The sequence below is a fragment of the Ambystoma mexicanum genome, chromosome 5p, assembly GCF_040938575.1.
Source record: "Ambystoma mexicanum isolate Mex_15411 chromosome 5p, UKY_AmexF1_1, whole genome shotgun sequence".
NCBI classification, from domain to species: Eukaryota; Metazoa; Chordata; class Amphibia; order Caudata; family Ambystomatidae; genus Ambystoma; species Ambystoma mexicanum.
Genome location: NC_090930.1, coordinates 72,717,916 through 72,742,922, shown reverse-complemented (window position 1 = coordinate 72,742,922; position 25,007 = coordinate 72,717,916). Strand labels below are relative to the sequence as shown.

Below are 25,007 nucleotides of genomic sequence, written 5' to 3'. Positions count from 1 at the left end.
AGCGGCAAGATCGCTACCCACACCTCTTCATCTAAGCACACAAACCCCATCCGAGATTCGACACGTGTGTCGAGTGATCGGCAAAAGAAGGCACAAAGAGAGCGGTCCGCAGAATCTGTGTCCTCTGGGCGTTCCAGGTCACGGTCGCCTGATGACACACGGAAACCGACTACGATTGCTAAGAGTGCCACATTACCTAAAGTCACAGAGGTAGGGTCGTCAGTGGACGATTCCGACCTCTACCCCAAGGCAGCACGTTCAAATGCTCTTCGTTCGACGTCTGAGTCCAAGATTCCACGTCCCTCTTCTAAAACTTCGGAATCTTGTGATCCTTCCTCCGAATCTCGACGCCAGGCGTCGAAAGATTCTGAAAAGTCCAAGGGGTCAGGTAAACATTCCTCTACACATGGGAAGGGGGAGAAACAACAGAAAAGAGCCTCTGAACACCAGGTTCAGAAGGAGAAACACCCAGGAAAGTCCAAGGCCCCTGACCCTGTCACTAGGCCAAAGATTGTCCCTCCCACCCCGCAGGATATGGGATTAGAGGAAGAACCACCACAGACAAGGGTTATTCCCAGTTCCAAGGAATGGAACTCGGAGGACATTGACAGAGTAATGAGGAGGATGTCTTCTCTAGCATATTTCTACGAGAAAGACCCACATTACTTCCTTAGCTATACTCCTACACCCTCCACCTCCTGCTAAGAGACTCCGCTCTGAGAATCCAGTTCAGGGCCTGATTTCAGACCCTCTCTATGTTGAACCTTACCAGCAGTATGGTAAGGATCCAGAAGTACAGATACTAGACGACCAGACAGGGGTCGATTATTACGGAGACGATGGATCAGGAAGAGGAGGAGGAAGACGAGGCAGAGGCCTATAGTCTTGACTCCCCTATTCCCAAGGACGCCACGGTGAATGACTCACCTGTTGACAACCAGCCCTTGCTCAACAAAGTTTTGGCCAAGGCTACAGCCCATTTCCAAATTGACACTCAGGGGGCCCAAGTAGACAGGGATTTTGCAGAACAAATTCTAGGGGATAAAAGGTCCATTGCCCAGGCCATCCCAATTCTAAAGTCTTTTCAACGAAGAAATCGATCCTTCTCTGCTCACCCCTAATCTTACCCAGGCAGTTAACCCTCGAATAGAAAAATTGTTCAGGGCCGCTCCATCCGACCCACTTTACATAGGGGGTCAGCTCAAACCCGACTCATTAGTGGTTACAACCACCAGTAAAAGGGCGGGAACACCACTAGCATCTTCAGAAGCTCTCCCGGACAAAGAGAGCAAGAGAATATATTGCCTGGGAACGAAGGTGGCTTCCACTTCTGCATACCAAGCACGCATTGCTAACTCCACCACTCTGCTGGCAAGCTACAAGTGCCACCAATGGGAACAGGTAGCTGGCCTCATTTCCTCCACACCAGAACCTCTAAAGAGCTAGTTGGGCCACATTGCGTCGAAAGGAGATCAGTATCCGGATGCATTCTCAAGGCTACCTTCGGTGCAGCGGACAATGCAGGGAGACTGATAGCTGAAAGCACAGTGATCAAAAGACATGCTTGGCTGAGGCAGTCGGGGTTCAAACCCGAGTCCCAGGCCACCCTCATTGACATGCTAGTGGAACCAAACCTCCTGTTTGGAAAAGCAATGGAGGAAGCGCTAAAAACGGCCAAGGACGAATATCACACCTTAAAGTCCCTTGGCCAGTTAACTAATAAGCCCACAAACCAGCGGGGAAATAACAATTTTCATCACTCTTCCGGCCAAAAGTCCCAAAGATGGTCTAATTACTACCAGAACCAAGGAACCTCGTGGGGTAGCAACCAACAAGCTTCACAAGGTTTTGCCAGAGGTCAAAAGAGGGGCCGTGGTAGAGGGAGAGGCAGCCCAGGTAGAGGAGCTACGCCTCCCAATATACAGCAGTGACGTTCCGCTCCGGGTCCCTTCCCATGCATCCCCAGTAGGGGGGTGCATTTCCATCTTCACCCACGCATTGGAGGGGATCACTTCGGACAGATGGGTGCTGTCCACAGTGTCCGCGGGATACTGTATAGAACTACTGCAACGTCCCCGCAACCACCCTCCAAGACAGAAGATACACTCCTTGGAACACCAAAGAATCCTCCTCGAGGAGATCGCCATTCTTCTTGCAAAGGACGCAATAGAACTTGTCCCGGGCACTCAGGTAAACAAGGGTATTTATTCAACGTACTTCCTTGTGCCAAAAAAAGATCTAACAGTGCGCCCAGTATTAGACTTATGCCCTGCAAACAAGTATGTCAAGCCCCAAAAACTTCGCATGACTACACTTCAGGAAGTAATCCCCCCACTAAAAAGAGGAGATTACATGGCAACATTGGATATGAAAGATGCTTATTTTCATATTTCCATGTTCCCAGCGCACAGAAGATTCCTGCGCTTCAAAATATACAGCCAGCACTACCAGTTCAAGGTGCTGCCCTTCGGAATAGCCTCGACTCCAAGGGTATTCACCAAGGTACTGGCGGTGATGGCAGTGCACCTACACAGGGAGACAATCCCAGTGTACCCTTACCTGTACTACTGGCTCATCACAGGGGAAACCCCCGTAATTTGCAGATCCAACATTCAAAGAACAATCGACCTCCTCTTCCAATTGGGCTTCTCAATCAACGAGAAAACATCAAGCCTGGTGCCAAGCACCTCCAAACAGTTCCTAGGAGCTGTCCTAGACACTCAAGAGGGGTTGGCCTTTCCATCAGAGGAAAGAATTCGGAATCTGTCACTGTAAATTCCTCAATATCAATCCGGTCGCCAGATAAGGGTTCGCAAAGCGATGTGTTTGCTAGGCATGATGGCGTCATGCATTTACCTGGTTCCCCACGCGCGCATGCGACCCATGCAGGAATGGTTGGCGAAACACTGGTCTCAGGCAAGTGGTCAGTGGGACGATGTAGTGGTCGTTTCGCCAACACTAGTACAGAGTCTTTGCTGGTGGACAAGAACGAATCTTTTAAAGGGGAAACCCTTTTACGATCCAGATATACAGGCCCTAGTCACTACAGACGTGTCTCTGTCAGGGTGGGGAGCACACCTCCTTCACCACACAGCTCAGGGCCTCTGGTCTCACACAGTGGCCCAGAATCACATCAACCTGCTAGAGCTTCTAGCAGTCTTCAAAGTGCTTCGAGCGTTCAAACCCCACCTATCGAACCTGTCAGTGCAGATCCTAACAGACAGCACAACGGCAATGGTTTACATAAACAAAAGGGGGTACTCGTTCACCAAATCTGTCCAAGCTTGCCCAGAAAATGTGGGTATGGGTACTCAGGCGGAACATTTACCTGTCGTCTCAACATGTTCCAGGGGATCTCAATTCACTAGCGGATGCTCTTAGCAGAGATCCCCTTCCAGAGAACACGAATGGCGTCTACACGAAGAAGTCCTAAAAGATCTCTTCTCTCATTGGGGTTTCCCCACTATAGACCTATTTGCCACAAGCGAAAACAGACAATGCCCAGTATTCGCATCTAGGTTCCCCCAGCCAGGCTCCAAGGGGAACGTTCTATAGATGAACTGGTCAGGGATGTTTGCCTATGCTTTTCCACCAACCCCTCTGATGAGGAAGGTGGTGAACAAGATACACAGGGAATCAATGACGCTCATCCTAGTTGCTCCTATGTGGGTGAGACAACCGTGGTTCCCACACCTCGATGAACTTGGCAGCATGGCTCCTGAGGTCATAGAGTTTGGTCATCTCAATTTACCACAGAGATGTATGTATATCTTGAAAGAATCTAGAAAACCTAACACAAGGCACTGTTATTATGATAAATGGAAAAGATTTGTTATTTGGTGCCAGAATAAACAAATCAACCCGATTGATTGCACTCCTTCCAATATTGTCACCTACATGCTCCATCTGCTGGACGCAGGGTTGATATTTCATTCACTTAAGGTACACATGGCAGCGTTGTCAGCCTACACCACCTCCCATAACAAGGTGTTGTGGTGGAAAGTGCCAGTTGTTAAAGCCTTTATGGAAGGGGTGAAGAGACTCCACCCTCCAATTTCTAACCCACCACCAGGGTGGGACCTTAATGTGGTGCTTGCTAAACTCATGGGACCCCCCGTTGAAACCATGCATAAAGTTATTCTCAAACACCTGACTTACAATACTGCCTTCTTAGTAGCCATTACATCCATAAGAAGGGTCAGTGAAATTCAGGCTCTGTCAGTGCAGGATCCTTTCTTTACTGTTCATAACGATAAACTGGTTCTACGAACTCACCCTAGGTTCTCACCTAAATTCATTTCTAAATTCCATGTTAACCAGACCATTGAGCTACCGGCCTTCTTCTAAGAACCCAAGAGCTCTGTTGAGGTGAAACTACACACACTAGATGTGAGACGAGCAGTCCTTTACTATGTAGACAAGACCACACCGCTAAGGAAGACAGATCAACTGTTCGTCTCCGTAGCTACAGGCAGAGAAGGAGATCGCATCTCTAAAGGTGCCATCTCGAAATGGATAGTCAGATGTATCCAGCTGTGTTACTCCCTTTCAGATAAGACACTGCCTTTTACGCCAAGGGCCCACTCTACAAGAGGCACGGGGGGCACTCTGGCTTTCATTGCAAATGTACCCCTTGACACCATTTGCAAAGCAGCTGCATGGAGCTCTATTCACACTCAAACTCAGCACTACTGCATTGACACTCATTCCAAGACAGATACTCAAGTGGGACAAGCGGTTTTAGGACATTTGTTCGCTCATGACCCTTCTCACATCCCACCTCCTTCTTCTAACACTGCTCGCTAAACTATGCACAGCATGGGATCTAAGCAGATTTCACAAGCCTCAGAAGGGATACATTACTCACCGTAATCGTATTTCTGATGCTTGTATCTGCTTAGATTCACATGCGCCCGCCCTTCCTCCCCTCTGAGAGAAAGTGCATGGATGCTTGTAGTCTTATCTATCTATCTGCTTGGATACTCTGTACTCACGCTACTCCTCATGCTATCTCATGTCAGAAAGAATACAAGCTCGACAATTCGCCTCGGGGGGGGGGGGTCCCTTGGAAGACACAGGTTACAGGTGTTATGTTTACCTACCCAGGGAAATTTACGGTTGCACTTGGGGCAGAATTTAAATGGAGTACTCTCCATATGTTAAAACCTGGCAGCGGGTGGGTATAAGGAGGAAAACGAGTGTGTGTGAGTATGTCCACCTCCCACTCTCCCTACTTGCGGGGGCCGAGGCCAGAGGCCTTCCGAGGCCCAAAGTCTGTCGTGTAGTCTCGACGGCTGTTCGTCCTTGTTCTCAGGTACTGGCGTCGGTCTTCGTCGAACTTCGACGTGGGGTTTGAGAACGGGGAATTTTTGATAATGTTATGATAAATGGCTAAAGCCAAGGAACTCCGCAACTATGCTTCCGACAAGTATGGCGGAAAAAAAACAATCTGAGGGTCCTACACGCGTGAGGGATCATGGGTACAGTGGACGTCACACTAGGGATAGTATTACTGGCACGCCCTAGTTCGATGCCCCTTTTCGAGTTTCGAAAAACAAACTGTAATACTCTGCAGCTTCCACTAGATGTCGGCCTATGCACAGCATGTGAATCTAAGCAGATACAAGCATCAGAAATAAGATTACAGTGAGTAATGTATCCCATATATGTTTTTATTTGTTGGTAGCGCCCAGACCCGGCGGTATTACGGCCCTAGTAAAATTGTATTACATGTAACATGATTCCTGTTAAAGTTACAGACAGTAAGGTTCTGGTGCGGTAGATGAATAAAGGTTGTAGAGTTACAGATCATGATTAGCTCACAGAACATACATGGTGCGGTTGTGCAGAAGGTTCATCAGTATTTGTTGAATAGTGGCGATTTAATTTGTTGGCGAAAGACTAGGGAGGAGGGCTCATCTTGTATGGAGTGGGGTAGGGCGTTCCACAGGGCGGGGGCACTAGTGGTGAAGCATGATCCGCCAGCTTTCTTTCTGTTCAAACTGGGGGTGGTAAGTGAGGTGGACGAGGAGGAGCGCAGGCTGCATAGGTATTTTCTTTTTATGCAATGGGTGAGGTAAGGGGGGCCGGTGTGGTGGAGGCAGCGATGGGTGATGAACAGTATTTTATAAAGGTACGTACGAGGATGGAATTGCAGTAATCCAGTGAGTGATGTTCCCATCGATGCAGAAAGCGGGGAAGGTGGGGTCAAGGTTTTTGAGACTGTGTGGAAAGCCAACGATTAGGAGCTCCGTCTTATCATCATTCAGGCAGAGATGTTGGGTGGCCAGTCAGGCCTGGATGATGCTGTAGATATGTAATGTTTGTACAGTATAGTTCATGGTTCATGGTTCCCGGTGAGTTTGATGCGCACTTGCATGTCATCTGCGAAGTTTGTGTAAGGGATGTTTAGGCTATCCATGTGGTCGGTTAGTGGCTTAGTGTACATATTGTACAATGAAGGTGATAGACAGGGTCCTTGTGGTACACCGTAGGAGACAGCAATGGGTCGGCTGCTTCAGCTCCGGCAAAGATCCTGGAGGACCGTCCAGATAGGAAGCACTTGAATCAGTTAGCCGCGTCAGGTGAGAGGTTGAAAGTGGCAGTGAGGTGGTGGCATAGGATTGTGTGGTCAACGAGATTGAATGCCGCAGAGAGATCGAGTAGAAGGGGGATGGCGAGGTCCCCCACATCGCGGATGAGGTCTAGCTGGATCTTGCGATCTAAGAGGGCTGATTCTGTGCTGTGTCTGGGTCTGAACCACGATTGGCGAGTGCCCTGTAGGTTGTGGGTTTCAAGATGAGTTTGGAGTTGTGAGTAGGCAGTACGGTCGAGGATTTTCAGAAGGTAAGGCACCGTGGTAATAGGGTGGTAGTTGGTGGGGACGGTAGGGTCTAGGGAGGGTTTTTTCAGGAGTGGTGCGAGTGGGGGTGATGGAGTGGGGTATCAAGGATTCTAGGGGAGGGAGGAGGGTTTTCTTCAGGATGGTTTTGTCTCTGAGCTTGTTGATTTTGTTAGCTGGGGCTGATTGAATAAGTGTGCACCAGGCTTTGTCCTTGGCAAAACTGTTGCTGGGGGAGGGGTAGGAGTTGCAGGTTCCTTGAGGTTTTTGAAGAGTTCCCTTGTGTTAGATCTTGCTTTGTTCATTTTGACGGTGTAGATGCTGGCTTTTGTGGTCCGGATAGCTGTTTTATACGTACGGGCAATGGCGTTGAAGGCCTCCTTATTGGCTCGAGTTGGGGATTTTGAGCCAGAGATTCTATTTGGCATGTTTGCATTTTTGGAGGGATATTAATTCCTCTTTGAACCAATCGTGGTAGTTATCTTATTTGCGAGCTGTGGTTTTGAGCAGGGCATGCTGGTCTAAGGCACTGAGGAGTGCAGTGTTGTAGGTAAGGAGGATGGTTTTGGGGTCAGGGGTGTCAGATTGTGCCACGGGTAGGTTGATGGGTAGGATCCAGTCAAGGATCCGTCCTCTATCCTGGGTGGGGGATGACACCATTTGGGAGAAATCCATCTCCTCGAGGGCTGAGGTGAGGGCTGCAGACTAGGAGTTTGGTTTTAGGTTTGAGGAGAGGGGAAATGAGCAGGGGAATGTCAGCGTCTGGTGTGCTGAGGCTGTTAAATTGGCAGTAGAGGAGAAGTATGTTGATGGTAGATTGGAAGTTTGATCAATTTTGGATAATAGGAGTTTGTAGCCAGGCAAGGGTGGGAGGGAGTAGGTTTGAATGGGGAGGGAGTATTTGGATATGATTGGTTTCATTCTCTGTCAGTTCTCAGTATGGAGTAGCTGGCTGGTAGTGCTAGGAATGGTGTTTGGTCTGAGGGGGTGGTGATAGATGGGTTGGCGTGTATTGGGGTGGAACGGGCTGCATTTGGGGTTGGTGGTGTGCTTGGTGTTTGGTGGCATGCATGGGCTAGTTCTGTGGGGTGTTGTTTTGGGCTTGAGTGGGTGGGATTGGCGTTTGGGTTTGAGCGGTTTAGGTCTGCCAACCACTCTGATACGGAGTAAACTGTGGCATGCGCAGGGCTTGATCATTGTGGTGGAACAGGGCAGGGCAGCAGGAAGCAACATTTGACATTTATCCTGTTGAGCAATAGCAGTAGCGCAGGGCAAGGCAGCAGGAAGCAACATTTGACATTTATCCTGTTGAGCAATAGCAGTGGCGCAGGGCAAGGCAGCAGGAAGCAACATTGTACATTTATCCTATTGAGCAATAGCAGTGGTGCAGGGCAAAGCAGCAGTAAGCAACATTTTACATTTATCTGTTGAGCAATAGCAGTGGCGCAGGGCAAGGCAGCAGGAAGCAACATTTTACATTTATCCTAATGAGCAATAGCAGTGGCGCAGGGCAAGGCAGCAGAAAGCAACATTTTACATGTATCCTGTTGAGCAATAGCAGTGGCGCAGGGCAAGGCATCATGAATGAACATTGTGCAGCCGGACATTAGTCGATGGGGTTTGCATAGGGTGCATTGCCGTACATGCTTGAGGGCTGTATCTGGGGATAACGCACTTGAAAGGACATTGTTGTGGACTTTTTGGAAGTTGTGGGGCAGATTTGTCCAGTGTTCATTGTTGTCGGGCGTACAACGATTGATGTTGCCAGTGATTGTGCATGGGAGCCAGGTGTCATGTAAACATGTCTCCGATTGCTGGCGTAGGTCATGTTGCGTGACCAGGTGAGTGCATACAGTGATAGTAGCAGAGGCATAGCGCTCCGCTGTGGTGGGGGCAGGAATCTGGTAGTGGGTGAGGGTAGAAAGCTGCAGCTGTTTCATCAAGGTCATCGTGTGACCAGCACAGTGAGGGTGATAGAGGCGGGCTAGCGCTAGCAGGCTGTTAGTGTGATGAAATCACCAGTTTTGCGACAGCCCTGTCGTTGGAGGAGTAAACAATTACCTGTTCATTCCGCAGGGTGTCCTCAGCCCAGTCCTTCCTGGCTCAGTCAGTCTTCCGGAGCAGGCCACGTCCGTAACACTGGAGCTGCTCTGCTTCAAGCTTTTGTGTTACTACTCTTTCCCGAGTATCACTACACTCCGTAAATTCGTTCTTCTTCTTTGTATTTACATAGAACTTAGAACTACTAGCTTTTAGTTCCTCCGTGCGTTCTTTCTCCTGCTTTTCCTGATAGCATTTCTCCATGCATGCCAAACAACGCTTGGTCCGTGGTCCGCGTTAATTTCTGCGAGAAGACTCAGTAGGAACCTTGTTAGGTAGGTGGGTCTCCAGGACCTTATAGCACCCCGCTCCAAAGCTTTGTTCAGTTACTATAAAAATATCTATTTTCTAGGCAACGGAAAGCCGCGCTGCTAGAGTTGTTTACGACTACAATTCCCAGCAGCCTTTAGTTCGAGGAATCTGTTCCATCCAACAATACGTTCTCTCCGGTACTTGGCATAAGGGGTTCAGGGGGTTCATTTCTTAACTCATATGTCTTTCTTGTCTGGGCACAACTGAATCATTCCTCTCTTGTTCTTTACTAACTCATGTAGAATCCACTCTTTGTACTGCATAACGATCCAGTCTCTCTCTATTGATCTTCCTAAGGCAGAACCACTGCACGCTGTCTACTAGGGTAAGTCCGTTGCATTCACGATTATCCTGAGGGGCTTGCAAATCTACCCTTATATTAAGTTTTGCCTGTCTTTAATTGGTCTACTGCTGATGCTGTAATATAGGAGCTGCCCTTACTACAGACCAACAGCTTTTTCCTGAGAAAACCGGAAACAGCGTACCCCAGAAGCTCAACCCAGGGTTTTCTCCCCCAAAAGGGTTTCCCGGAGGCCTCTTCCTTGATCTAGCCTTGTGCTGGAGCTTTCAGGGGGTATGAGGTGAATTTCTCATAGCAACTAAAAGGTCTACAGAAGTAGGTAGGTGGCTTTCAGCATTCCGACAACTCGTGAAATTGATGTACAGCTTGGCACCTTACCTTGTTGAGATGTAGGGGTCCATGTAGGATGGAGCGGTAGCTGCAGTAGGGATGTACGTTTGAGCAGCGGGTTATATATTGGACCATTCCGGTACAGACAGGGAAAGACAGGGGCCTTAGACCAGGGCCTTTAGTCTGGGTCCGGCGTCGCCTCCCGCTCGGCGGAGCCTCAGGATTTGCTGCTGGTAGCACTTAGGACAAGACCCTAAAGTGGAGAACACTCCGCCTTGATTTCAAAGACGTTTGTAATTTAAATTCTGGCATAATTTTACAAAAGAACAAAAAGCGTTTTCTTGGTTTGCACTTGTTTTATTGCTATTGATGCCCTGCCCAGAATTTAGATCATAGCATTCAGTGATTAGGGTTATAGAGGCCCTCAATCTACATAATTCTTCTAGGTAAGTGGAGGTAGGTACAAATGTCACTGAAGTTTGGTACCTACAGCTGCAGGGTGTAGGACTTTGCACACATTATGGTGAAATGTGGAAGGGATTCTGATGGAACTCGGAGCACTGATCCTGGAGAGACACTAACTTTCTGTCCTCTCCTGGAACTTGCAGCACTCGACAGACCGCCAATGAAGAATCCCAACCCTCGTCTTTCCCAGCACTTTCCCCAGAAGAAGAGAACCAGACTCTTGAACACGCCCAGGTAGGTGTAGACGGCATCCTGTATTACATTATCTGAATACTATCTGTGGGCGGTGGTGAAGCTGTACTGGGAGGAGAAAGAGTGATTCAAGGAGTCCTTCTGTGAGAAGCAATGGCATAATATGGGTATGGGAGAGTGAGGCTACCCTGGCTCTGGGGAGGAGAGTACAAACACATTGCAGCCTATGTAGGGATACTGACGGACTTTGATGCTATTCGAGCACTGCTTTAGAAGATGGTGTGAAGGACTGGCCGTATGAGTTGTGATGATGCACTGACTGTGGCAGGTGACATAAGAGTGCCTGTTGTTACCATGTGAGTATTTTGAGCTGGTAGATGCTATAGGAAGGTCAGTGTACTTTAGGTGTGCTGGGGTAGGGAACTCCTATTTAGATTTCTGCTGTCATGCCATTATGGGCTGAACTTGTGATTAGGGAGACGCAAGAGATGCATTGAGTGTTGACTTTTGGATTGGGAGAAAGGCAAACTGCCTTGGTTGACATAAGTGTACCACCTGTGGGACATGGCCGCAAGCAAGCATTCAATGTGAGTTTCCGGATAGAATTGAGTGCTTAGGTTTCTTGAGCGGGAAAGGCCTGATCATACTCTCTTTGCTTTTGCTGAAATCCACTATCATTTAATGGCTGATTATATGTGCAACCGTGATGAGAACGGGGCTCCCTTGTTCGCACTAAGAGGGAGCAATTCAAATGCATTGAAAAGCAGTTACAAGACAGTTGAAACGCTCAAACAGAAATGTATTAAATTGGAAAGACTGTCTAAAAGAGACATTAATAAATATTGGGAGCAAGCCTCCCTCACTAATTACTTGGAACATAATATTATTCCAAGGGGTCTACGCATCCTCACATTTCCTAATTTTGATAATGATGAGGATGCCGATCTGGCTGAACAGTGGGTGAATAATCTGAATCAAAGCTCCAAAAATATGCTTGAACTTTTGATTTTACATGCAACCTGTGAACATAAACGGGTGATTACACAAATTGGAACCTTAAAGGAAGAAATCAAAAATATGCCCAATGCTGAAGAAACTGAGCAAAAAAACTTTTTAAAAATGCATGATATTCTTATTGAATATCAGGATGAGATCAAATTACGCAAGTTTAGAAAATGTTTTCGTGATGGCAAAGATTATCGCTCAGATAGAGTATATACTTTTCAGCCTAAATATGGTAATATTACTATCAAAACAAAACCTAGTTCCACACATACCACATCTGCTAGTTCTGATCCAGATACAGATGGTGACCTTAGTGAGTCCAAAACAACGGACATAAATGCAGAGGAACAAAGCAATATGGAAGGAAAATGTTTTTTAGATCAGATACGCAGAGTCAAGAAAGGGAATCAACGATCCCTAAATACAAAGCAAGTAAGATTCCAAACATCACCCACTGTGTTTACACCAACTCCCAATGCCACACAAGGGGCAGGAGGGGGAGCAAGCGGAAGTGGAAGCTCGGACGAAGACAGCACTTGTCCGGGGATCCTGACTCGCGCCAGCGCGAAGAAACACTTGGCCAAATGATGAACACTGATCTTGTTGTTAACCTTTCTAATAGAATCTTGTCACAATATGAAAAATCAGTGTTGAATAAAGGGCTTTCTTTTGCTCCTAATGTGGGAACTGACTTAGTTGACTTTCAGATCGATGTGTCCAAATTCTTGCGAAAACTAAAACTAAAAAAGTTCTTTGAAACTCAAGTCCAAACATTTATTCCAAAACCCCAATTGAAACCACTCAGCACCTTTACACATTTGGATGTGAAGAATATTGAAACACTGACCTCACTTAATCAAGATGATTTGTCGGTTTCTGATACCATATACCATGATTTAGGGATCAATATGAGGCATCTTGACATTCAAGAACTGAAACCGAGCTTATGTCTGAAAATGTGATAGAAACTTTCCACAAAGCTTTGATCACTGATATCCATGCACATTTAGATAGAGCTAACAAGAAGAAAGACAGAAAGAGTCCTAACCTTAGTAAATCAGAATTGATGGCATTGCAAATTCTTGCTCTTGATAAAAACAATACTCTCAAAGAGGCGGATAAAGGGGGAAATACAGTTTTTCTCAATACCAGCGATTATATTACTATGAGAAAGAAACATCTCACCACCCCCAACTGTTATCACTTACTTAAATCAAATCCGACCAAAAGAATTGTATCTGAATTAAATTATCTTTTGCAGGAATGGCATATGAAAGGTTTTCTTACAGATGATGAAAAAAGATTCCTCTTCATTTCCGAACCAACTATGCCCACTCTGTATTTTCTTCCTAAAATTCATAAGCCTTTCGAATCCCTTCCTGAGATTAGACCCATCATGAGTGGCATAAATTGGGCTACAGAAGGCCTATCTAAATATCTTGATGAGGCACTAAAGCCTTTTGTTTTGACTACTACATCCTATATAAGAGACAGCACCCATGTACTATAGTCTTTGAAGACCGTGCAATGGGAACCTGACTTCCTGTTGGAAACTGTAGATTTTGTCTCCTTATATACCAGTATTGATCATGAGTTAGCAGTGAATACGATTGATTACACTTTTCATAACTCTTCAGCCTCTTCTTCACAGCACGTTCAATTGTTGAAAAGTTTTTTGAGATTTGCAGTCTGTAACAATGTCTTCATATTTGATAATGAATATTATGTACAGTTGATGGGAGTGGCTATGGGGGCTAAATTTGCGCCCTCTCTTGCTAACCTATTTATGTCAAAGTATGAGGAGACACATGTTCTGAGCTATACAAAATGTATCAAAAGTCTGATCATGTGGTGATGCTTTATAGATGATATTTTGATCATTTGGAGGAGAACTGCTGAATCCTTTCAAGTTTTTCTCAAGTATGTGAACACCAATTCTTTTGGGTCTAAATTTACGGGCAGTTGTAATCCTTCAGAAATTGACTTCTTGGATTTACATATCTTTATTGAGAACAACAGTATTCATACTAAAACCTTTTGCAAACCAACGGAAGTTAATTCTGTATTACCAGCTCAAAGTAACCACCTCAAAACCACTATTGATAACATTCCTTGTGGTGAATTCCACAGAGCAAGATGAAATTGCAGTATGAATTCGGATTACTCCAATGAATGCAATATTCTCAAACAAAGATTTGTGAACAGAGGGTACTCTCTACGCGCCATCAATAAAGCGTCGTCCATATTTGCAGATATGAATCAAAATGATCTATTGGGAAAAGAGAGGTGTTTGAGGGAAACACCATCACACATCTCCATTATTACTAGGTTCTCCAAAGACTCACAAATACTTTTTAAACTGGTCAAGAAGCACTGGCATATCCTGAGACTTGATAAGGATTTGGCACGCTCTGTCTGAAAGTCCGAAATTCACATTCACCAAAGCACCTACTATCAAGCAGACAGTATGTCCCTCTTTCCAAAGCACCTACTATCAAGCAGACAGTATGTCCCTCTTTCCAAAGCCCCTACTATCAAGCAGACAGTATGTCCCTCTTTCCAAAGCACCTACTGTCAAGCAGACAGTATGTCCCTCTTACCAAAGCACCTACTATCAAGCAGACACTATGTCCCTCTTTCCAAAGCACCTACTATCAAGCAGACAGTATGTCCCTCTTTCCTGGACACCACAGTCAAGGGTCTCTGTGGTAACTGGCTTCAAACAGCTAATGGTTTTTTCAAATGTGGTAATTGCAATAAATGTCCTTATGCCTCTGATAATTGTCAATCGTTCACGGATGCCTTTGGAACAGTTGTTGAAATTAACAGTTTTATTAACTGTAAGTCATGTTACATTGTCTATGCAATCATATGCGTGTGTGGAAAGCTATACATTTGCAGCACAATTCGTCAACTGAGAATCCGCATTAGAGAACGCTTAGCAAGCCTTAGAATGCCTGGAGCAAAGTCACCGTTAGCCATACATTGGCAGCTGGAACACCAGCTATCTGACAAAGCAAACCTAAGATTTGTAGGCCTTATGAAGGCAAGAAAGGGCAAAAGAGGGGGCGATGTTCAACACTGACTGAGACAAATGGAATCTAAACTTATTTGTTTTCTCAGATGTACAACACGGGGCCTGAACACAGACCTTGAGATGCATGTATTTTTGTAGATTGACAGTGTTTTAGTTAATTTGTATTCAACATTTTTTTGCCAGACCTCCCTGACTCAAGGGTGTGCTGGTGAGTTATACTGACACAGTCAGTGAATCTTGAGCACTCACTCTTACAATTAGAGCATCCACAACTAATATTTTGGGGTTTTGTGACTTTTCTTTTCTCTAAATTTGCTCAATAACATTTAAGTATTCGCATTATACACTTGTTGCTTCATGATTTGTGCTTAGTTCACTTAGGCCCCTCACACCCACAGCAGATTTTCTTGAGGAGTTTTCTGTTGACTCTGAATATGTCCCAACTTATGATCCTCTTTGTGGTTTGCCACCAGCACCCCGACATTAAGAAATGTCAGATTATACTTATAACTGTGATTTAGATCTGGTTCACATGCTTTGTGATTTCATGTTTTCCATATAGTGTTCAGCTTGGCTAATGTATTCGATCAATGGCACTTTGCATTAAGGCCCGTTATAACGCGGCACCACCCGACTGAGTAATCTTTGATTTTCGTAACTGTTTACAATTGTGACGTCATGCGCTCCCTGCGCGTGACGTCATCACACTACTAGTGTCACTTCTGTCAGTACCCTGACATTAAGAAATTCCACAAGGATACACTTTTCAATGAGATAATCCTTTGTTAGCATTATTATTGTTCACCTTAATTGACCACACTTATAACTGTGATTTAGAATTGGCTCACATGCTTTGTGGTTTTATGTTTTCCATACCGTGTTCAGCATGGCTAATGTATTCGATCAGTGGCACCTTACTTTAAGGCCCATTATTACGCAGTACCATCCGACTGACTAATTTATGATTTTTGTAACTGTTTACAATGGTGACATCATGCGCTCCTTGCGCATGACATCATCACGCCATTCACGTCACTTCTGTGACGTAGCGGGAGTATATTTCCGGGATGAACGACGGCTCGCGTGGATAATTTGTTGTGGGGATTGGGCCCCTGTATTTCGTGTGGATCCCGCGCTGACGGGTAAGGTGACACGAACGCGCTTCCTGGAGGAGGCGCGGCATCCCCAGCAGGTGACTTGATCACGTGACCTCAGGATCCTTCAAAGGACAGACGCTACCGCCCTTGCGGCGTTAAGCCCGAGGGAGTAAAGCCCACCGGCTGTTGTGCGGCTGTTTGGCGCTGGGGAGCTGCACCTGCCGCAAGGACAGACAATACGATGACGACGACGAAGGAGGGCCCACAGACTCGCCAGAAATCATTGCTCTGCAGAAGAAAAGCTTTGTTAAGTTTTCCAAAGGAGGTAAGCCCTACTCCCCTGGTGGAGTTAAAAGCACAAAAAGATCTAATTGAGTTTGCCATTGAGAACGGCTTGGAGGTGGTTACTTGTTTGGGCAAAGGCTCGGTGCCGTCACTAGCCGCTCTAGCCCAAACAACGTTGGGCCCACCCAGAATGAGAGATTGTTGTAGGAATACATGTAATCAAAGGGCAAGCCCCGACATCAGCACTGTGGAATTGGCTCGGGATTTTTCTCCTTCAGTGTACGTTGATGCGTGTGAAATTGTGCAGACATCGCGATTCGAATTAACAGACTCTGAATTGATGGGAACCATCCTACCAATTGTCCTAACAAAGGAAATGGAGCAGTTCGAATCCCCGCTGTGTAACATTTACTCCGCTGAAACACCTGGAAAGGCTGATGCCTCCCCGCTTCTTTCTTCACCAGTTGGAGGCGTGATTATTCAAGACACTCCTGGCTCCACAAACGACAAACGAAAGGAACCAAATCGGAACATGGACCCTGGCGAGGGGGCGCTTCCTGATTCGCGTCCAGTACCAGTGCCAGTAATAGAGCAATACTCTACTGATCTTTCTGTTCGTGAAGCTCGACTGACTGCTCGTTTGAAAGCAGACTTTTTAGCCACCTATGAACGTCTGAACGCCAGTTTTCTGAAAAATCACTCCACAAAGAAAAATAAGTCTCAGAATCAGAAAAAACTACGCTCTGCGAGCGAAAAAAACATCTTTTCTGAAAGACCCGAAACTTCGTTGCTGTCCAGTTCAAACGATTCCGTCCAATAAATAACGGAGCAAACTTTGAGTGTACAAAGTGGATGCGTCATAACACACCCACTTTCACGAGTCCAGTTTGTGAATATGTTCATGCTCCTAACTGTCAAATTAACTTGTCTAAGGATCAACCCTCGGAGACCGGCCACGTATTCCAGAAGCACTCGATGACCCTGGGTGGCCCTCCATGCAGTACCTCGGCAGGATGCTCAAGTGTTACAAAAGGAGCCCCACTTGGGCAGGTTCAGCATGCAGTGGCGAGCTCTAAGAATAACTGTTTGCTGCCTGTTGAGGCCAACACTCATACTCTGCAGCAAGCACCTCCAGTGATTGTTGTAGAAGGCGCTGCCCCGTCTGCCACGCTTGGTGTGGTTATCCAAGCAGATAAAGTTGCAGAGGTACAAGAACAAATAAACTTAACGGAAAAACTTTCCTTTGGGATTTTCAAAACACCAACAGGGCTGGCGAAAGAGAATGAAAAACAAACCCTGCAACAAAAGTCTTGTGGCACAAAAGGTGCTCCAAATCTTATAACTCGGAAACAAGTAGCCAAACGTGCCCGTACATCTTGTAAGAAAAAATTCATTCGAAACTTATCAACTCCGCCGTCCCTTTCCCCATTCAAGCGGCCGGAGAAAGGATTGGACGGACAATTAAAACCTAAATCGGCTCTGGTGAAAAAGTTACCATCCCAGCCAAATGCCAAAAGAGCTAGAAAAGCTTCTAGTAGTGACAATGATTCAAGTTCTGATGCATCATTGAAGTTATGTGAGTATTCAACATACTCTATAGACGCCGATGACATCGACGACAGTGTTGGCACTGTAGCAGTACCAAAGTCAATTGCCGAAAGACCTGGTAAAGAACCCATGAAGCGGCCGACCGAGTCAAATATGAATTCGACCAGCCCTGGCGTGCAAGTAACCACGAAAGTCTCAAGGGCTCCTTCCATATCGATTGCCACCAAAGAGAGCTTAGGGGCAAACGCGATTAAAGGATGGGCGGAAGCTCTCCCATTTCCCCTGTGGAGTAAATTAAATCCAAAACTAACAAGTGCACAAATTGAAAAACTTGACAACAAAGTAAACATGTCCAGCAAAAATCGACCTGACAATACACGTAAAGGCATATGGAAAATCCAAATCAAAAATGCCTTGCCAGAACAGAAAGAGGTAAATTTAAATCGAAAGAACATTCTGAACCTTCTACAGTGTATTGCAACGCTGCTCACAATAATATCGGAAGACATCGCAGTTGTTGAATACATGTCTGAGGATTTTTCGGACTGGGTAAATTTACATCTACACTCTCGGGCTCTGAAGACGGCCATATTAGATGCCGCGGACGACCTCTTGTTCTTCGGCTTCGAAGTAATAAGTGTTGATGCTTGTGATGAGGTTAGTCCACATTTATCACCAGTGGAACAAACCGAACAAGAAAAAAGAAGGAAAGTTCTGTGGGACCATATGAGCATTAAACACACACCCTGTACAAAAACTGCAAAACAACAGGACTATTAGCAAAGAGCGGACAGCAGAGAAGAAAATAACCAGCTGCTATCCTGGAACACTCGTGGCTTTAAACATCTGTTTGACGGAAAGTGTCAATTCCTGATGGACTTGTCAATTATATGTTTACAGGAAACATGGCTGCGCGAGTGCCCTGGTTGTGATGGGTATACAGTCCTTCTGAATCCTGTTGGAAAAAACCTTTTTGGTCGTCCCTTCGCTGGCCTGGTTACAATAATGATCAAGAATAATAACGATTGGATGATCATATCCTCTGTAAATCTGAACATGTTCGTACAAGTAACAAAGATTCAGATAAAACGTCACTCAGGAATCAAGTGTTATTGATTGTCTACATCTACTGGAATACTGCAATGATCTCGCAATCAAAATTCATTGGACCCGTACTGTCGGAGGTTGATAAGTTTCTTCTAGCAGATGAGGATCCGGAAATTATAATATGTGGCGATTTCAACTATGCCTGGTTAAATATGCCAACACCTAAATGCGATGAAGATGGTATAATGATTAATGGTAAATTGCCGGATCGAGGTGTCAGATGGTTAAAAGAAATGGCATTGAGAGAGTGCTCAATGCTGAACGGAGCAACCCGTGGTGATATTCCTCCAGGCTTTACTTGGAAACGAGGCGTGAGTAAAAAGACCCTTGATTACATTTGGGTGTCCAAAAAATTGTTAGCAACAGTCTCTTCATTTAAAATAAAACAGACTGACAAGAGTGACCATGATGCAATGTTGTTAAGCTGGGAAAAAGCAACAAAATCAGCCTCACTTAAGTATCTTGAGAGCGTAACAATAAATAACGGAGCAAACAGATTGCGCATGAGTGCACCTCAGTTGCTAATGCTGACAAACAACCTTGAGAAAGCGCCCTCAATAACTTCAAGGGTTAATTATCCCTTGTTAATACACTACTTTAAAGGGAGGAATATAATCCACAAAGGGTTTGCATCTGAAGTAAAACATCCTTTCAATGCAACCATAAATCAGGAAAAGAAAAAGCTACGAGATGATATAAGGCTCCTGAAAAAAGTCAATCCTGGAAGTGCTCCCACCAAAATAAAATCTAGACGCCAGAAATATCGTAACTGGATTAAATCCTTTAATTTTTTGTGAAGGCAGTCTCAAGCTGAACAGATGTTAAAATTTGATTATTTTGAAGGACAGCAGACACATTTGGGAGATAATCAACACTGGTAGCTTGAATCACACCTATTCAATGGCGAATGGTGTGAACGGGGCCAGCTGGGTCGCTTACTTTTCCGCTGTCTTTGATGACTTAAACTGCATTGTGGTACCCTCGACATTAACAACCACTGCAAGATGGAATGTAGAAGATTCTGCAGAAGACATCGAATTGGCAATCACGAAGTTAAAGGCTTCTAGGGCTGCAGGCCCCGATGGTATCTCAAATGTGATGCTAAAATCCCAAAAGTCTCTATGGGCCAACATGATGAGATCTCAGTTTGAACGAATTTTGCGTGAAAAAATCCTGCCGGCTTCATGGTTAAGGGCAGTAGTGGTTCCAATATTCAAAAGGGGCAATCGAGACGATCCTAACAACTATCGCCCGATTGCCCTTTTGGACACAATCGGCAAGGTCTTTGGAGCCTTTTTGCAAAAGCGGCTGTCAAATTGGGCAACTGAGATTGCCGTGAGCGATCCCAGGCAAACAGGATTTACCAAAGGAGTTGGAGTTGAATTAAATCTGGTCCTCCTAAACTGTTTAAAACTCGATGCCTTGAAGAGAAAGAAAATGCTGTACCTTGCATTCATAGACCTGAGCCAGGCATTTGACAGCATAAATCGTAATCTCCTATGGAAAAAACGAAATGACTGGAATTGCCCAAGTGACTTGCTGGAGCCCTTGATTGCCCTCCACTCCAATACGTCCTCTAGAGTAAGGTTAAATCAGCAGGGTGATTTGTCAGATGAAATAGTCACAAAAAGGGGTGTGAAGCAAGGTTGCCCGCTTGCTGCCCTACTTTTCAAACTTTTCATTTCAGACTTATCTCTGGCATTTAAAGATCAAAGGATTTTTCCGCCGTTAGTAAATGGGCAACAAATAAGCTGGGTCATCTACGCTGACAACATCGTTCTCATAGACACTACTCCAGTTGGGCATCAGAGACTGCTGAATGCATTTCAAAACTATTGCCTACAAAACGACTTACAAATCAACTCCAAAAAGTCGAAGATAATAGTGATTGGACGTGGCTCTCAAGCACGTTCTCGTAAATTTTGCTGGCAAATAATGGACAAACGACTAGAGACATCGAATAGCATCAGATATCTAGGAGTGCAATGTAATAATTCTATTCGTGAGTGGGACTGGACACAAGACTTGGTGGCCCGTATGCAAATGTTTGCATTGCAAGGTGCCAAACTGCAGGCAGCATATGGCGAATTCTCTTTTAAGCCAATTCTAACATTCTACCTTCAAAAGGTGACGCCTGCTATAACATTTGGGAGTGAATCTGGCTGGAACATCCCTCAGGTTTTGTGGAACAAACTGGAGGGAAATTTCTGGCAAAAAGTTCTAAGGCTGCCAAAAAATTCTGCAATGACAGCGATACGTTACGAGTTATGCATTGATTCACTCTACGGTACTGTGCTGTGGAAATCCATCTCCACTCTGAAAAATGATGCTGGAACATAATTCAAAACCATATGAAATTTTGCATACAGTTTCAGAGCATCCGTCTGCTGGTTTGATAAATAAGTGGAAAGCCAAGCTGGTTTGCATATTACATAATGCCGATGTTTCTCTCGAGACCGTAATCTTGCGACCGCAAGTGGCAAAAAAGAAATTGCGCCAAAAAAATTGGATACTAAATGAGGAGGCTAGAAACAAATTGGCTTCTTCCTTAGACCTTGGAAGCGCCCTGAATAGATTGGACATTTTGCCAAAGTACCTAGATAGATTTCCATCAAGCTATCACAGGAACATGTTCCTACGATTACGCCTCAATCTCTATAAATCCAAGGAGATCCTTGTACTGAGGCGTGAGATATCTGAACAGGACGCTCGATGTCGGTTCTGTAACCAAGCGACAGAATCATTACGGCACTTAATCACTGCCTGAGAGGCGATTGCTGTTCAGCGCAACCAGCATTTAGCCCACTTTGCCCCCTTATCTGGAAATATGGATGCTTGGTGGTGTTATTTGATTGGTGGCATCAACACTCAGTTAATTTGTGCAATCATAAACTTTTTGGATGCCTTGGACTTATCCAATTTGGAGGGCCTGGTCTGAGAGACGAGGATCCTTTTGGTTCTGTGATTAAGGTTGTTTTAGATCCTAGATACTAGGAGATTTGTAACCTGTAACTTAAAGTGGTCTTTCTTTTGTACAAACTGATGTTACATTCAAAAAAAATAAAAAAAAAAATAAAAGAAAATTAGTGTACCTATTGCAACCCTATTTGATATGCCCTGTTAATTGATAATTATGACAATTTGGTGTCTGTAGGTTAATGTAGGCTTAATCTAATTTTTGTTTCAGGCAATTAATTTGCATATAGCCATTGTAGGCGGTTATTTTTCTGGCAAATCTGCAACTCTAAATACGGACAATTGGGACTTGGTGGTTCAAACTTGAATGTTTGCTTTGGCAATCTGCAGTATAATTATCAACACAAGGTAGCCTTCACAGCATATAGTGCTGGCTCGGTATGTAGACCCAAGAATAATATCGTACAATGCCTTATTGTACTTTATCTGTTTATTCATTCACAGCATTTGACATGCACAGAATTTAGCATCGGTTAAGATGGTGCTCTCTCGCTCTCTTTTTTGATTGATATACCCACTCCTGGGTTTTCAATATCATATATTTTTCTTTGCAAATATAGAGGCCCAGTATAGTTGACTCTTTGGGTAACTGTTATACGGTTCGATTGCTCTGTTCTTTTTACACTAACCGTGGCTTCACTTCACTAATTAGGGTTTATGGTGGCAAGCTCAATAAGGCACATACAATGGTGTGTAAGTAATACCGTTAATTTTAAGCCCCTTTACCATTTCAATATCACAGGTTGTGTTGTGGGTGGTAACTGGGCCTTAGACCATGTGCTATTTTCTTAATGATTCCTCATTCTAATTTGATTTATTTTATACCTCTTCCTTATACTTTGATCAACACACTCATGAACCTCCCTGACTGCTACTGAAATGTGGTATGTGATATTTCTTTTTTAATCTTTGTTACTTTTCATTTCTTTCACTCATGCCTGTACTCACACAATATCCGGTAATCCATGATGGTTTATTTATCATGTCGTTTTCACAATGACTATAAATCTTTGGTGTGTTTCTGAAAATGTTTGTTTGACAAGTGAACTTGTTTTAAATGTGCAAATGGAATATATACAGCCTTAAGGACGACCCGCTGGTCGAAACACGTGTCGACTGTCCAACTCGCTGAATAAATTTCACTATTCATGATAATACAATTTTGTGGACATTTTTAGATCAAGATCTATTATAGATTTGACTATTTATGTGACCTGATTTACCTGAGCGCGTCCAGTCCTCCCACTATTATCCTTTTCATACTCTCTTTGTGTTCTAGGTTCACGAGCACTTGCCAGTTGACACCTTTTGGGGAGCATGGCTTCTCTTTGAAATCGCAGGAGGCAGTCATGTTTCGGGAGCTCCCTGTTAGACGCACATACTGGCCAGAATTCTCCAGTGTAACCGAAGCCGTCCAGTGGAACAAATAGCCTCTAGTACTGAATCCCTTTCATGCCTTGTGAGCTGACTCTTTGCTCTCATGCCGCCGCCTCCCTTCCCACATCCTTGGGATGCTGGCCCCAATCATCTCTGGTGTCTGAGAGGACGAACATTCCCTTCGCTGGGTGCCTCTGAAGTTGCTTTTGGATCGGGTTCTGATTAATGGAAGACCAGCAGATATGTTTGGAGAATCCTTCGCGGGAGAAGTGCCTTCACCATCCAAAGCAGAGAGAGGGGAAAACAGTGGTGTTACTTTCTATTGTGCATGTTGCAGAGTTGGTGTTTGACTTGGAAGTTTGTTTAAATGTCATTTTTGTTGGATTGTTGTTGGCGAGATGAGAATAGTCTTACTTGACTTGTCCTTGTTATTTAAAGTTTTATTCATAGAGCAGCAGCCCATGCATCAGGGCACATGGAGCTGAGAGCATGGTGTTAATAAAGGCCTATGATGACACAGTAGACAGTTGTAGATGTGCTTGAAGACAGGATTAACAAGCTTCCTCCCACGTAACTAGCTGTGCGACCTGCAGCCCTCCTCCTTATGTCCTCAGCTCCCTTCCTACTAGGAGTCCCTTACCTTACCTGTGCCCACTAAGGCTTTTGCTCTTTCTCCTTCCTTGCTCCTAATCTCCGGAAAGCTCCTCCCTCCTCTCTCGCTCAGCCTCCACTCGTGCCACTTCCCATCTTTTAACACTCACTTTCTTGCTATACCTAACTGCTTAGCATGTAACATTGCGTTGTTTGCCTTCACTTTGCTTATGTTTTTTTTATTGTTACCTCCCCTTTTGCAATTGTCTACAGCGCTTGGGCCTACGCACTTTAAACATTTAAATAAATATATACATACTGACTTGCTTTTGGAAAGGTGAGTTATTGTTTTTCTGCCTCTGTTTACCTTAGTCAGTAAAAGATGTTCAACTCCCGACTTTATGGAACGGGATTTGGGTACCATAGGATACTTTTCTCAAACCATGAACAGGGAGATGGTGATGGTTAAGACAATGAGGCTTCTCTTGCTCTCTGTAGGTATGACCCTACACCCAGGTGTTGAATGTGAGTGACATGTCTGCTTAAGGTCAATTCAAGGCTGCATTGTGTAATGGGATAGCCAACGACTTGTGTCCCATTTCTTTTCTATTTCTGCAATACCTCCACCTTCATGTCAGACTGTAAACATGTGACATTTGTGATACTGACAGGCCTGTAACCTTACAATATGCGTAGTAGATGCAATTACTGCGGCCACCTACAGGAGAGTTTAGAAACCAGCCACTTCCTGTTTTATCTCAAGATTGCTTCCAGCTCGTGTATAACCCACACTCACTGGTAAGCCCACAAAAGGCATTGCTTACGGGTGGTCTTTGTTCAATGCCCTTAAGACCAGATCTGCACATTAACATAATGCTCCGTAAAACCAGCAACCAGCACCAGCCCTCTGATAGCTTTGATTGCCTGATGGTTTTGATCATTCTACTTCCCACCCTACTCGCAGCACACCTTGACACCCAACTTCAGTACACAATAGAGCGTACACCACCTAAAGACACATCTCTACAATGAATTTCCCTAAACAACATTCTAACCCACCAAAGATACAGCAATCCAACTCTCCCCAGCACCATTGTCACAGACACCACAGACAATCACAGAAACAGTTTACTTTAGCTACATGGAGTACACATTAACTACTGTTACACACCACAGGCAGCCGTATTTATTCCGATCTGCACATATTAACATTGCAACAAAGCAACATTGCCCTGCCCGCCTGGCTTCTACGTCAGTCTCCTACCTCACCTATTGCAGATGATGGAGCACCAAGAAACCATGAAAATGGCTAAATAGGTGCTATGCAAGACTCAATAACTCAGCATATTGGGCATAGCAAAGAGTTTCACTCATTCTCCTGTGGGTCACTACTCTGGATGGCCCCAGCAACTTTGTTGAATGGCAGCAATACGTAGGGGAGGA

At 44.9% G+C, this 25,007-nt stretch overlaps 1 long non-coding RNA gene across 1 annotated transcript in view; it reads left to right on the top strand.

The window, feature by feature from the left end:
- The window catches only part of LOC138480744 (uncharacterized), a 61,375-nt gene extending 37,470 nt beyond the window's left edge, over positions 1 to 23,905 (top strand). The window contains exons 2-3 of the long non-coding RNA XR_011274122.1: positions 10,493 to 10,583; positions 22,876 to 23,905. This is a non-coding gene — a long non-coding RNA (uncharacterized lncRNA). The remainder of the gene's footprint in view (positions 1 to 10,492; positions 10,584 to 22,875) is intronic.
- Positions 23,906 to 25,007: the final 1,102 nt, after the last annotated feature.